At 34.5% G+C, this 16,138-nt stretch overlaps 1 long non-coding RNA gene across 1 annotated transcript in view; it reads right to left on the bottom strand.

Annotated features, from left to right (window-relative positions):
- The window catches only part of LOC118546092 (uncharacterized), a 192,669-nt gene that overhangs the window by 146,438 nt on the left and 30,093 nt on the right, over positions 1-16,138 (bottom strand). The window contains exon 2 of the long non-coding RNA XR_004922433.2: positions 10,695-10,799. This is a non-coding gene — a long non-coding RNA (uncharacterized LOC118546092). The remainder of the gene's footprint in view (positions 1-10,694; positions 10,800-16,138) is intronic.

The following is a 16,138-nucleotide window of genomic DNA, read 5'->3' as shown; positions in this document are numbered from 1 at the left end:
TGATTTTTCCACTCAAGTCATGATCTCAGGGTCTTGGGATCCAGCTCTGCGATGGGGCTCTGTGCTCAGTGGGGAGTCTGCTTGAGGATTCTCTCCCTCTCTCCCTCTCTCTCTCTCTGCCCCTCCCCTTACTCTCCCTCTAAAATAAATAAATAAATAAATCTTAAAAAAAAAAAAGAAAGTTTGCCACAGACTTTAAAGTTTTGTGTGTGTGTGTGTGTTTTTTTTTTTAGTATTTCTTTTTTTGGGGGGGTGTATTTTTTTTATTATGTTAATCACCATACATTGCATCATTAGTTTTTGATGTGGTGTTCCCTGATTCATTATTTGCATATAACACCCAATGCTCCATTCTGTATGTATCCTCTTTAATACCCATCACCAGGCTAAGCAACAGGCCTAGAAGGTACAGAGGATTGTGTTTTTATTAGAGACCTGTAATTTATCTGATAATTATTAACCTATGTCCATGAGTTATATTTATAAACAATTAAGATATACTTCGGTAAATATATTTTTGAATCATTATTTGTAAAGAATTTTTATGTCAGATTGATTCCCAAACACATAACGAGACTAAAGAGAAAAAAATAGATGAGGAGAAATACTGTATATTTATTCTTGGAATAATTCTCCATGAGATTTCCACACATCTTTTAAAAACATTTGTTCCAGACTATCTTTTCAAGGATACTTTTGTAACAAACAGCCTTGGATAACAGAAGTAGGTTTCTTTCTAGGGCAGAGGACAGATTCATTTTTCTGACTGGGATAACAAAGATAACACATCCCTTCAAGGGTAAAAGTTGGGCAGGTTTCTAGCTACATTCTTACAAAATTGTGTTTTTTTCTGAGTTTGGGATTCTTCAGCTGTGATACAAACCTATTATTTGTACAAAATCCACTGAGGTTTCTCAGTGGGAAAAATTCCTGTGGGAACTGGGAACAGGGCAAAGGTATGCAAATATGAATGGCATGCAGCAGCGGGGCAAGCTATATTGTGAGGAATAAACTATATTGTTTCTGACCCTGAGATCTCCTCTTCTAATAATATCTATGAAACTATGTCAGGCTAACCTGTTAGCTTACTCATAGGGTAAAAATCTCATTCTCTTCACAATTCTTGACTTTTTTTTTTTTTTTAGAAGAGGAAAGATTGATTAAAAGATTAGTTGTATGTATGTAGCTAAAGCAACGAAACCGGTCACTTTGCTTGGGTGACAACAACTTGACTTCATTGGACTTGATTGTTGAAGTGGTTTCAGGCCATCCTGAGTTAGGCACAAACTCTTATTTTAATTCTGATATAGTTCATCCTGTTTGTGATAGGGTGCACGAGATTTAGAGTAGTTTTTAGAGAGCACAGGAATGTTTGGATGGTGCTATTAAAATAAAGAGAAAAGGGGGAAATAGAATATTTTTAAGATTAATTTTAATTTTGTAATCAAATTATCACACATATAGATAATAGTACATAAAGGTGCATAAAAAATTATAAAAAAGAAACTGCATTACTACCACACAGACCATTCCTAACATTCCAGAAGCCCCTAGCTTCTATCTCAGTTAATCCCTTTATTCTCTAAACCAAAGATCAACACTGTTATGATTTCATACATCAAGAGTAGTATGAATGTAAAAAAGAGACATTTGAGGGGCGCCTGGGTGGCTCAGTCAGTTAAATGTCTAACTCTTGGTTTTGGCTCAGGTCATGATCTCACGGTCATGAGATCTCCCACATGGGGGTCCACACTCATTGGGGAGTCTGCTTGAAATTCTCTCCCTCTTCCTCTGCCCCTCCCCTGCTCCTGCTCTCTCTCTAAAAATAAAACAAATAAATCTTTAAAAAAAGAAAGACTCTCTCTCTCTTTCCCTCTGCCCCTTTTCTGCCCCCCTCTCTCTCTCTAAAAAAAAAAAAAGAGAGAGAGAGAGATAGAGATACTTTTGACCATTCTGGATATTTTAATCTGACCTATATTCCATTTTATGTAATCACTCTTCAGTAGAAGTTAATCAATTATTAAGCATACCTATTATATTCTTAATTAGAATATTGTGCTTATAAATTCTAGAATATAATTTTGCTTATTACTATTTCTGCAGATTTTCTTAATCTCCTTCTTTCATAACACATAAGACAACGTTTTTTTAAGTCTCTCAGATAAATTCATTATCAAAGTTCATTTTGAGATCAATTCTTTACTCATTCTTTTGTTTTCTTCTTCTGTTATTTTATAATCTCATATCCCTGATTATTTTTGACTGATTAATAATTATAGTAAAATGGAAGAAAAAATTAGCCAAGGATCATGCTTTCTCTAGAAAACATTTAGGATTGCTTTAGGCAGGAGGTAAGAGACTTTAGCAATCCCTGATCACTTCAATCTCACTGTAGCAATTGACATGTTTTGAATCTTGGCTTTAGTTCCCTCAGAAGGCCTTACTATTTCTAATATCTTTATCTTAATGGGTATCACTTGGAGTCCTAATCCGAAAATATATGGTCTTTACTAAGAATCCGTTCACTTGGTAATATCTGAACTCCAATTTTTATGTCTCTATATATGACACACTGAAAAGTTCTATTCATTGACTTAATCTCTCAGCTACTTCCTCCTCTCTTTCATCCGTGTTTCCTGGAGCAAGCTACCCAAAATGTTGGACTAATTTCCTTCTTTCAAAATATCTTGATCCCATAATTCATCCCTACTTTTCAAGTTCTAAGAAGATTTGTTCTTCTGTATTCCCTAATCCAACATAACTGGAAATAAAAATTGGAGGTAATTTTTCCATAAAGGACAAGGGATGAAAGACAAACGGAATGAAAACTTTGTAACTATGATGTTGCTTTCCTATGACTGCTGTAATAATTTCAATAAACTCTGTGGTGGCAGCAGAAGTCTTCTTCTCATAGTTCTGGAGGCCAGTAGCTTGAAATCAGTTGCAGGACCATGTTTCCTCCCAAAGCTCTAAGGGAGAATTTTTTCTTGTCTCTTCTAGCCTCTGGTGGTTCCAGGAGTTCCTTGGCTTGTGGCTGCATAACTCCATTTTCTGCCTCTATCTTCACATGGTCTTTTCCTCTTCCAGTCTGTTATGAGAAAACTTGTCATTGGATATAACACCACCCCAGGATAACACAGGATATATTCATCTCAAGGTCCTTAATTATATCTGCAAAATGCCTTTATCCAAATAAGGTCATAGTCATAGCCTCCAGGCATTTGAATGTGAACGTATCTTTTGAGGGGTCACCATTCAACCCACTATAAATATGGTGAAACTTCATCCAAAACAATCTCAGGGTATAAAATGTTTTGAGGAATGTGGGGTTTTAGGATTTAAAGTCAAGACATGAAACTTAACCACAGTGTTAAATGAAGGATTTTAATTACATTAATTAAATATAATGAGTTTTTTCTAATAAACTGAAATGTAAAAACAATAAAATGGAACCAGTTTTCTTCTTTCATTTGGATATCAATCAATATTTAGTTTTCTTTATACATTAAAAAATTCATAAATGTAAACACAGTAAATTACATACATTGCAAAAAGTTATAAAGTGCATAATTCGGGTGGGCCTTGTGTCTGGGCCTGTGGGGGATGGTCCGGTACTGGGGAGGGCTGGAGTGTGGTTTCCCAGGAGCTGGCCTACAGGCTGGAGCCACAGGGGCTGCCTTACATTGAAATGAGCCTACCGCTTGAGCCTAGGGGAGGTGGCCTGTAACCTGGAGCCTCAGAAGCCAGCCTGTAGGTGTGACCTACCAGTGGGGTAGGTGGGGAGCCTGGGACTAAAGGAAACATCCTGGGGGCTCAGGCTGCAGAGGCTGCCCAGACATTAGGGTATACCAGGGGCCCTTGCAACTGGGGTGGGTCAAGAGCCTAGTGTTGCTTGTCAGCTTTGCTCTGGGCCTGTCTGGGAACCTGGGTTTGCAGAAGCCTGCGGGCACAGGAAACATCTAGGACACAAGAGCTGGCCAGTGCTGGGGCAAGCCATGAGCCTGGTATCACCAGAGCTAGATTCTTTAGAGTACCAGGAGCTGGTGTCTCAGGAACTGCCTGGGGCTGTGGGAGTCATCAGGCACCTGGAACCAGTTTCATGGGAGCCCTACAGTAGTCATTTAAGGCTGGGGGGTAGGCCTCGTCCTGGGGTCCATGGTGAAGCCAGATTCTCATTTTACTCTCTTCCTCCCTTGGGGCAGGTGTCTCTCTCTCTCTGTCAGGCTGCCTGGGTTTGGGTAAGGGGTGATGGGGTAATGTGAATCTATTTTCCTACCCTCCTTAATGCGTCTTTTTTTTTATTTCTGTGCTTCACCCAGGTACTACAATCCCTCACCTGGAATAGATCCTGTGAAGCTATTTTCATGTGCCCATGATTGTTCAAATTAATGTTTCTGGGAAAGACAGGCAGTAGAAATCCCTATATTACCATTTTGCTCTACCCTTTTGTTTTAAAATTTCAAAAGCAAAGTAGCATTGCCCCACAATGGACAATGTTCTATCAGTGCTTCCTAAAAATATTTTACTTTTGAGGGAAGAGTCATTTATGAAAAGTCAGCATCCCACTGCCTCACTCCAGGCTTGCTGTTTACCAGTGTTTGACATATGTTAAAAATGAGAACTTAATAGGTTATAATTATGCTCTAGCTGTGTCTGTGAGTAGGAGAGTGGCATATACAAAGTCATACAACTGGCAATTCTCAAACATATGCAAAAACAATTTTGTAAAATGAAATTTGGAAACAAGATTTAGTAAGGAAAATTCACTAAAGCATATCAGTAAGCTGAGGAAAAATACTGAACGGCCAGCTTAATTCAAGACAAATTCTCATGAACTTACATTGCCAAACTTTGTAGACTTATTGAAGATGAACACATACTACTTTGAGGAAAAACTCCATTTAGGAAAATGTCTTTTTCTCCTCTTCTTAAAAGAACTGACTTCTGCAAATCATGAAGCAAAACATTTCAAGGTTGTTTGCTTTACAGATGTAATCAGAATGCCTCATTCTTGGACATTTTTCTTGTCTTTTGTTTTCTTTTTTCCTTTTTCTTCCCCGAACTTAACACACCTTCAAGTTCTTAATCCACTTCCAAAGTTTCATGACCATGTTTTCTAGGTCAGATCTCTTTCCTGGGTTCTACATTTTCTTTAAATTACATGTTCTATAGCATTTCCAGATACCTAGATGACATAGTTACATCTTACCTCATCCTCCTCTGCTGGACTCTCTTCTTCCAGGGTTTTCTTCTTTGTTTTTTTTTGTTTTTTTTTTTTAAGATTAAATAAATTTATTTACTGGACAGACAGAGAGAGAGAGAGAGAACACAAGCAGGGGGAACAGCAAGCAGAGGGAGAAGCAGGCTCTCCGCTGAGCAGGGAGCCCGATGTGGGGCTCAATCCCAGGACCCTGGAATCATGACCTGAGCCAAAGGTGGACACCTAACCAACTGAGCCACCCAGGCACCCCCAGAGATTTCTTCTTCTGATTAATGATATCCTCTTCCACTAAGTAACTAAAAAGAATGTGTCATCTAAAGTAGGTTCTTCACCCAGTCACCCCATCCCTCCCACCCCACCCCCCACTCCAGCAACCCTCAGTTTGTTTCCTGAGATTAAGAATTCCTCACATCAGTGAGGTCATGGTGATAGACACTGGGGAGAGTATATGCTCTGGTAAGCACTGTGAATTGTGCAAGACTGTTGAATCTCAGATCTGTACCTCTGAAACAAATAATGCAATATATGTTAAGAAAAAAAAAAGAAGAAGAAGATAGCAGGAGGAGAAGAATGAACGGGGGGAAATCGGAGGAGGAGATGAACCATGGGAGACGATGGACTCTGAAAAACAAACTGAGGGTTCTAGAGGGGAGGGGGGTGGGAGGATGGGTTAGCCTGGTGATGGGTATTAAAGAGGGCACGTTCTGCATGGAGCACTGGGTGTTATGCACAAACAATGAATCATGGAACACTACATCAAAAACTAATGATGTAATGTATGGTGATTAACATAACAATAAAAAATTAAAAGAAAATAAAAATAATAAAGTAGGTTCTTTCCCTTGCCACTGAACCTGAGTCCATGACTAAGGACCCAAGGGGATCTCTTCAGAGTGTGCTCTTGTGCACACTCTCCCTCCCCTTCTCTTCCTCTGCAGCTTCCACATTTCCAGTAATCTCTCCCACAAATCCTAACCTTGTTGACCTCTCTGATCTTCAAATTTGATCTCTTCCACTCAGCATTGCTCTCTGGTTCTGATGGAGAACGTTTACCTGTAATAATCACATCCCGAAACGTTCCAGGCATGAAATGGACACTAGCAGCGTTCATCCCTTGTGTTTCCCTCCTCCCAAAAATTATTATCCTTCGCTCCTTGTTATTTCAAACCTGAAAACACTTGTGTGTGTGGTACATGAGTGTGGTTTTCTAGTTGTTCAAGGTTGGATGGTAAAGCTCGTTCTTGTTATTCCATCATAGCCAGAAATGTTTACTACTTAGATATGGACATATAGAGATTTTATTGTTTCTTTTTAGAAAAGCAATAAACATTTTAAAACAAAAATCTGTTCCACTATGATAACAAATTTTATTTATTCATTTCCTTTAGCTCAGTGGCAACTATAAAGAAACAGGAGGAAAAAGTATTAAAAGGACACAGAACATATTGAGGGATCCTGGCCAGGGATTTAAGACTGTTAAGACCCAGCACACGCAATGATCTCTGTTCTCAGATGTCATTGATCTGGTCTTCAGCAGGGTAGGAAGCATCCTAGGATCTCTATGTTAATGGTACTCAACAAGTTTGGCATGCTTTGGAAAGATGGAAGGAATTACTGCCCATCATAGTCTGGTTTGCTAATCCCATCTACTAACTGAGGGGCCTGAATACTCTTGACGTACCTTCTTTTTTCTTGGCTTGCAGTTCTATCAGATTATTTTGAATGTTTAAACTCAATGTTACATAAATTATTATATTACCATATAAATCACATAACATCATATCAATACATTCTAGAACTTTATAATACTTTCCAAAATTTGATAACAATTTTGGGGTATATAAGGGGTTTACTTCCTTTGAGAGTGTTAGTCATATGCTTAACTGCCAAGGGGGTAAATATAATTACACTATTAACTATATTTGAGAAAAACATTTTTACAAGAAAAGACATTTTCTTGGTGGAAAAGATTGTTTAACCTCCTTCAATGCATGACAGCTTTATACTCACTGGCATGTACATGGAGAATGAGGCATCCTTAAGAAAATTTCATTTCACACATTAGAGTATGAAGCAAAGTGCTAGAACTTAACAGGGAAATAGATGCACAATTATAGTTGGAAATTTCAATACCTCATTCTGCGCAGCTGATATTGAAAGTAGACAGATGGTGAGCAAGGATATATATAGAACCTATCAACCTGGTTAACCTCATGGACTTTTATTCAACATTTTGCCTAAGAACAACAGAATATAGGTTTTGCTATAAAACCAAGAAAAAAAGGTTAAACAAGATAGACCATATTATGGGCCATAAAACAATTCCCAGTATTTTTTTAAAAATTAAATTATTCAAAAGTATATTCTTCAAAGAAGATAAATGCAAATTTGAGAATAATAACTGAAATATATCTGAGGAATCAATAAAACACTTTTAAATAACAGATTTCAAAGAATAAATTACAAGGAAAATTAAGTATATTTTGAACAGAATAAAGAAAAATTTTAATGTATACAATTATCTGGAACGCAGCTAGAGCAGAGTGTTGGGGGAATTACAGCACTGAATACTTGTATTAGAAAAGAATGCACGTATCAAATGCTTTAGTTTCTACCTTAAGAAAAAAGAAGAATATTTTAAAATAAATCAGATGGAAAGAAATAATAGCAGACATCAACAATTTTAAACAGAAAAAAATAGAGAATTACCAATATCCAGAATGATATAAGAAACATCACCTTATTTCCTACACATTATAAATGACAATAAGTATATTGTGAACAATTTTATGCCAATATATTTTTTAAATTAAAAAAAATGGAAAAATGCCTTGAAAGACACAAACTACCATACTCCATTTGAGAATAAATAAGTAATGTGTTTCCCTATATCTATTAAATTGAACTCATAATTATTTTTTTCAATAACAAGTGCAACAAGAAAAACTTGATTTAGAGATGGATTCACTAATGATTCTACAAAATTTTTAAGGAAGAAAATGTAAAACTTTATACAAATTGGTTGGAAGATAGAACATGAGGAAAAACCTTACAAATCATTCTGCTATCAAGATTACAACTTTATACAAATTGGTTGGAAAATAGAACATGAGGAAAAACCTTACAAATCATTCTGCTATCAAGATTACACCGACCGTAAAACAAGACTTCACAAGGCAAGTAAACTACTGACCAATATTCCTAATCAACATAGACACAAAATTCCTTAAGAATGTTTTAGAATATAAAATGCAGGGCTACACATCATGACCATGAGTTTATTCAGCTAGTGAATGCAAAGTTGACTCATCAATTGAAAATCAAGCAATGTAATTCACTATTTTACCATAATACATACATTATGCACATAGTAAAAGGACACAATCATCTTAAAGTTGAAGAACAAGCATTCAACAATATTCAACATTCATTCACTAGGAAATCTCTTAGCAAACAATGACTATAAGGAAACTTTTTTTTTTTTAACCAGATAAATGGTTATCAACAAAATTCAACACCTAAGACCATACTTGATGGTGATTATTTTACACTCTCTCGTTAAGACTAGAGGAAAAGCTAGGATACTCAATCTCTCCACTTTAGGCTTATCCCGAAGTTCCTATGCTGTGCAGTAAGACAATAAAAAGAAAGAAAGCTCATCCATATTGGAGAGGGAAAGTAAAAGTCCTGTTATTCACAGAGGACATGAGCATGTATATAGAAAATTTTAAGATTTTTTTTATTTAGTTAATTAGAGAGCATGAGCAGAGGAGGGGCAGAGACAGAGAGAGAATCCCAAGCAGACTCCATGCTGAGTGTGGAGCCCAACGTGGGGCTTAATCTCATGATCTGAGCTGAAATCAAGAGCTGGATGCTTAACTGACTAAGCCACCCACGCACCCGAGAAAATTCTAAGGAAAATATAAAACTTATGAGTTTTAAAAGATCAAGAGATAAAAGATCTATAAACAAAACAAAAAATCAGTTTTATCTTTATATACTAGCATTGAATAATCTATTCAATAAAGTAATAATAAATATTTAAAAATTGGGTTCACAACAGCATCAAAAAGAATAAAATAGGAGTAAATTTAACAAAGAGCAAGCATTATACAATGAAAACTATAAAAATTGATGAAAAAGCACCAAAATATAAATAAATGGAGAGACACTCCATGTGAATGAATTGAAAGACAGTATTATGTTAGTTGTCAAATTAAACTGTAGGTTCAATATAATCCCATCCAAAATCACATCATTGTGTATATGTGTGTGTGTGTACCTGTGTGCACACATGCACGTGTATGTGTGTGTGTGTGTGTGTGTAGAAATTGAATGGTGATTTTAAAATTTACATATAATTCAAAGATCTAGAATAGCCAGAACAATTAGAAAAAGAACAAGTTTGTTCTAGTAGGTATGTCTCAAATTTTCTACCCAGGGCTTAACCAGTCTTGATGGATTTGCATTCCTCTCCCCTTACAAGGTTTTTACTTCTCAAACTTTTTAACACTGATGTTTATTTTATTGAAGTAACAGAAACAATTAGAAGAAAATCTGTATACACTCTCACCATCAGAGATACTAATAAACTTATGTCGTTACCTTTCTTTTTCTTTTCCTATTTCAATGCGTGGACTACCCATATCTAAAGCCACTCCCACTTGTCCACTGGATCCTGTCTCCTCTTCTACTCAAGCAGTGAGACCTTTCCTGATCACCTTATATAAATAAGCAAACTTGCACCATTTCAAATTAAACTCTACATTTTTATAGCATTTTAAACCAAGATAGTGTATATTTAGAATGTTGAGTTACCTATTTTATTAAACTTTATCTTCAATTTACCATTCCATTAAGTGGAAACTTTGTCTTTTTACTGTTATGTCTTCACTGTCTAGACTAGTTCCCAGCATCTGGTAGTCTCTTAATATCCTTTTCAAGGTTATCACTCCATTAATTGTTTGGTTTTTCATTTACATCATTAACATCACCCTCTCCACTAATTATCACCATCTCCATACACTCATGTTACACTATAACTCATTTTAAGCAAAAAATACAGAACAAAACATAACATTAATTCCATATTATAGATATCACCCCATTTCTCAGATCCATTTTTTTTCAGCTGAACTCTCTTAAAATGTTTTTGAATACCCTACAAATTCTATCATCTCAAATACTGAAAACTATTTTGTGTTTCTTTCACTGCTTCTACTTTTGTCCAAGAGATAATATTCTGTTATCTGGATTATTGTAATACATTTTTAACTGGTCTCTGGCTTCCATGCCTGGACACACTGAAATGCTAGATTGATCCTTTTAAAATATAGTAAGTCATTCACTTGCTTGAAATTTTTTGATGTGTTTTCATCTTACTTGTGGTAGAGGCCAAAACCTTCATTAAAGCCTCCTAAAGCCATATGCAATCTATCCCCCCACTGGTTTACTGACTTTTTTCCAATCTTACCTTTTGTGAGATAGCAAACACACAGCATCAGTGTTGGCCCTCAGGTGTGCTAAAATAGCTTGAGCTTCAGGGCTGTCTGTTGTTAAGAAATCCCAGTGCTTTAACCTGTAAAATACATAATTAGCAACATTATTTTCAATAGACCTTGTGTTAAAGGCACCAGAATTTTTGTAAATTAATTTTTGTAAATTTTGAGAAATTATTGTTGAACATGTCCTTTAAAAAAAAAAATTCCCAGGGTGCCTGGGTGGCTCAGTCGTTAATCGTCTGCCTTCGGCTCAGGTCATGATCCCAGAGTCCTGGGATCGAGCCCCTCGTCGGGCTCTCTGCTCAGCGGAAAGCCTGCTTCTCCCTCTCCCACTCCCCCTGCTTGTGTTCCCTCTCTCGCTGTGTCTCTGTCAAATAAATAAATAAAATCTTTAAAAAAAAAAAAATTCCATACCTTTAATACCAAAGATTTATTTTAAAGGTCATGGGAGGAAAACTTAAAAATTGAAAAGTGATCAGTTTCTGTAAGTTTTTGAGGGAGATGCAAAATAATTTCTGCTACTTTGGCACTAGTGAGAATAATGTGGTTAGTTGAGTAGGGGTTATTCATTTTAAAAGGTTAATTAAAAACTGCAGTGTTTCTAAAGGAAATTTATTTGCTATATGGGGAGCAGTAAACCACCTTAGCTGATTTGAATTTCAGAATTTGAAAATAAGAAGAGTAAATATGTTATAGGTTCTAAAAATGATAGGCATGGCAACAAGTACCAAAAATTTGGAAGACAAATACAGTTCAAAATAAGGAAAATTTTCTATTAATGGGACCTGTCCAAAGTTGACATGACATCACAAGGAAATGGTTTTATTTTACTGGTTGTATACTAGGAGAGCCTAAATGACTATTTGGCAAAACAAACAAACAAACAAACAAACAAAAACATGCAATTATCAGTTGAGTAGTCAAAATAGAACATCTTTAAGGATAATATCAAACTTGAAGTTATTTTATTCTCAGCATTACAAGTATCTTTAGGCCTAAAGCATTTAGTAATGTGCCCTCATCCTTGCCTTACCATGCAGTCCTTACAAATCATACTGAACAGGTTTCCCTTTGAGATAATAAAACTACTGACTTTTTGAACTATTTAATTAAGTTACACATAGCACAGTTTTAAAACACATAGGCCAAATGAACATCATCAAATAATGTTTAATAAGTAAAATTTAAGTGGAACTAAAATGCAGGTGTTAATTATGCTAGCCTAAAGCAAGGTAAGCAATAACAGTTAATATTTTTAAAGTTTGTAAATATTTAATAACGTATTAGAACTGTAAGGGAAGTCTAACTCAAGAGCAATCAAACTTGTTCCATATACATGAACTAAAATTGCTTTATGTAGTAAAAAGGAACTATTTATCCTTACTTGTTGGGTATTGCTTCTCCCTTTTTAATAATTGTTATTAAGCTCAATTATTTCATATACATTCATGAATATATTTCTTGAGAGAGAAATGCTGTGTACATTTGAAGTTATGTCAATGATAGTCTCCTACTGTTTGAGCTTTTTTAAGTCCTAAAATCCTAAAGAAATTTACCAACATGAAAAGATTATCTTTTTTCCTTAGCATCTAGCTTTTGGCTGTGGAAGTCAACTTCCTCTTCTCAAATAATTTTATCAAATGAATATTTTAGCATGAATTGCCTCATTTTAATAACAATTTGGATTTAAATGATGATGAATGTTTTGAAGTGAAGTCTAGTATCTCCATTTCACTTCTGAAACTGTCTTGCAGAGAGATTGGGACCATGCCCAGTGGTTTTAATTTTATGGCATCATTAACCAACCATACTGGATTCACACAATCTGATTTCAAATATAGACCAATCATCTATAGCTCTGTGGCCCTAAGTGAATTTCTATATCTAATGAGTTAAGGATCTTTATTTGTAAAATGAAAATACTACATCTTGAAATATTATTGAAAATTAAATAAGAGTACAGGTAAAAAAAAAAAAAACAAACAAACAAACAAACCCTAACAATGTCTTTGAATTAATTTTGGCCAATTTCATAAATTTTATGAATTCTAAGTCTTTTTCTATCAGGCCCTTTTTCTCCTACAACTTCATGTAGATAATCTAGACCAGGAATCAGAAAACTATGCAGAGGAGCTTCATGTAACACTGTCTGCTTTTGTAAATAAAATGAATGGAACACAGTCATGCTCATTCATTCATTTTTAATTTCCCATGGCTACTTTCATACAAAATCGGATAATTGCAGTACTATGGCCCACAAAGGCAAACGTATTTACTATCTAGTTCTTTAAAGTAAAGGCTTTCCAATCCCTGATATAGAGCTCTAGAGAAATCCATGAATACGCTTTTATTTTACCCAAACTTCTGATGAATTCATACACAACTATTTTTATCATAACTTCATTTCCTCTGTTTGAAATGGTTTTAGAAACAAGTACATTTACAGTTTCTGATTTATTACTGCTCCTACAGTTATTAAAACTAATAAGACTTCAACAAGTTAGTAGTCTACAATTGATTGTAAGTGCATAGTATAGATTTGTGATTTTCTAAGATTTAAATTGTACAGATATAGTAACATTTTTACAGCTTTCTCAGTTTTAAAATGTTTTGGAATTTTGGCTATTATCCAGCTATCAGCTGTTAACCTACTTGTCCCTCTTTCAAGGTTCTTTTACATTTATTCTATGGCAGTTGATCTGATTCAATTTTGGATCTCCTCTAGATCAAAAAAGAGGAATGAAGCCAGATCATCCTTTTGTAAATACAGAAAATTACCCTCCTCCTTTAGATGTGTGGGAACCCTACACAGTAGACAGGAAGAGACTCAGGCTGGGGCCTTTGTGCAGGATGTAACTTACCTAGATCTGAACAGTAACTCTGGATAACATTATTATTATTATTATTACTATTTTTATTAGATTTACTTTTTTCCTCAAATTTCAGCCAACTTAGTGAGGTGGTCAAATTTATTCGCATGCAGATAAGAAAAGTATTTCTTTATAACTACTCTACTCTCTTCTGTATTATTGCAGCTCCATCATTATTATTCTAAATAATTTAAAAATTTTACTACTGGTATCTTTTCAATTAATTTTGCTAATTCGTTTTGTGGGTTTTTTCCCCCAAAACTCGAGATCTAGTTTTCTTTAGTTTTATATTTTAGTTTATTTTATAATTAATTTAGTGATCTTATTTTTAATCTCTTTCTATATAGTTTTGTGTATGGCTCCCTTTCCTTTTTATCTTAATGCTTAGTTTCCTTTTTTGAAAAAATACTGCAGTTTGTTTTTTTATATAATTTTATCTATGTTGATACTATCAATTCTATTCTGAGCATCATTTTAGCCAAAATCCTTTTGGCTTTAACACATAGTAGTCATTTCAGTGTTATATTCTTGAAAGTGTTTGCCGATTATTGATTTATTCAAGCATTAGTTATAAAAGACTTATTGATAAATATTGATTTACAGGTGAGAGGATTTATTTCTGTTATGAATTTTAAGATACATACAAAGTTCTATGGGTTAGACTAAGCTAATATCTTCCACAGAAATACTATCAGTAGTTTTTGATCAGTTGGTTGTCCATTGTCAAGATAGAAATATAATAAGAAAGCAGATTGCATTTCTAAGTAAGGAAAAACATACAGATTAGAACCATATTAACTAAAATCGATCCATATAGTATTCTATCACTTCTGGAATTCCTTGTATTTCAATATTAAAATCTTTATAATTTGCAGGTCTTACTTTGCAATAATAGTTTTATTGTAAGATATATAAGAAGGCTTGAATTAATGATGGCACACAGTATTTTCCTAAGTAGATTCATTAGTGTTAAGATATCATCCTCCCATACTAAGTGTATACTTCAGAAAATGCAAACAAAATCTAAATTGTACTTTTGTAAACTTGAAGTTAATAATTTAAATGAAAACTTAAAACAAAGCAAAAATAAAAATAAAATAAAATAAAATAAAATTCATGTGGAATAATAACCACATGGTAATCTTTTAAAAGAGTGTTTTGTGTTAAAACAGATCCTTGGATTATAACAATGAATTTTTTTTATTTTATTATGTTATGTTAATCACCATACCTTACATCATTAGTTTTTGATGTAGTGTTCCATGATTCATTGCATATAACACCCAGTGTTCCATTCAGTACGTGCCCTCTTTAATACCCATCACCAGGCTAACCCATCCCCTCACCCCCCACCCCTCTAGAACCCTCAGTTTGTTTTTCAGAGTCCATAGTCTCTCATGGTTCGTCTCCCCCGATTTTTAAAAACTATTCCCTCTGTATAGATAGATAGATATAGATTAGTATACAGAGCAACTAAATGACATATCTATCTATCTATCTATCTACTTATCTAGTCAGTTTATACTAGCATAAGCAGTTTACTCAGTAAGTTGTTAGGTCAAATGGAACAGTTTGTTAAAAGAAAAAAGAAAACTATATCATTAACTCTTTACTTATTCAAAGTGAAGTCCACTAGTCAAATATTGAAAGGAAAAAGATTTCAAAGCATAGAAATTCTTAAAAAAATAATTGAACATCTTTAGAATATTCAAGAAAATGTAGAATTTCTACATATGAATCCTAAAGATATACTCAAAGACTAAATACATAGATGCACACATATATTGTTCAACTGAATCACACTACTAACAACAAAGAATTTCAATATGGAGAGATTATATAAACAAAACCATAAAAGGCAAACTGTAAAATAATTAACCAAAAGATATATGGTGGGTAAATAATTTTAATACAAAAGCTGTATGAAAAGAAGTTAGCATTTGAATTATAAGATGCTTAAGATGATGTGATACCCCTTAAGTTTTAGCTCAGCATAGGGACACGAGCTGGAGTCTATTTTTCTCATCCCCTACTGCTGAGTGTGGTAGTATAACTAATAACTGGATGATCAAAAGCAAGCAGAAGTGATATCTATGGGTCATGATCTGATAAATTAACGTTTTTCCTCTTCACTTCCTTTTTCTTCCTTCCAGCTGCCTGGGAAATGGGAGGAAATGGAACAGCATCTCGAGCTTTAAGGTGAAGCCATGTAAAGGGAAAAGCAGCACCAACCCCATCAACCCTGGACAGTCCATTCACTTCTTGCATTAGAGAAAAACAAACTCTACTTTATTTAAGCTATGGCATTTTGAAACCTGTTTATTTACATATTTATTTTGAAACCTCTTTATTTATCTTACACTGAACCCTAACAAACACAAATAATAGAATCTATGGGGACACAGTTCTGAAATGATGAGAAAATGTTTCACCATTTGTGGAAGGAAATTTTATAGTATACACAAAAAGCCTTAAAATATTAATTCTATTTGAATTAGCAATTTGAGTTTTAGAAAGCAATGCAAAAAACAAAACACAAACAAACA

Source organism: Halichoerus grypus, chromosome 2 (assembly GCF_964656455.1).
Source record: "Halichoerus grypus chromosome 2, mHalGry1.hap1.1, whole genome shotgun sequence".
NCBI lineage: Eukaryota > Metazoa > Chordata > Mammalia > Carnivora > Phocidae > Halichoerus > Halichoerus grypus.
This window is presented reverse-complemented; position numbering and strand designations above follow the sequence as displayed.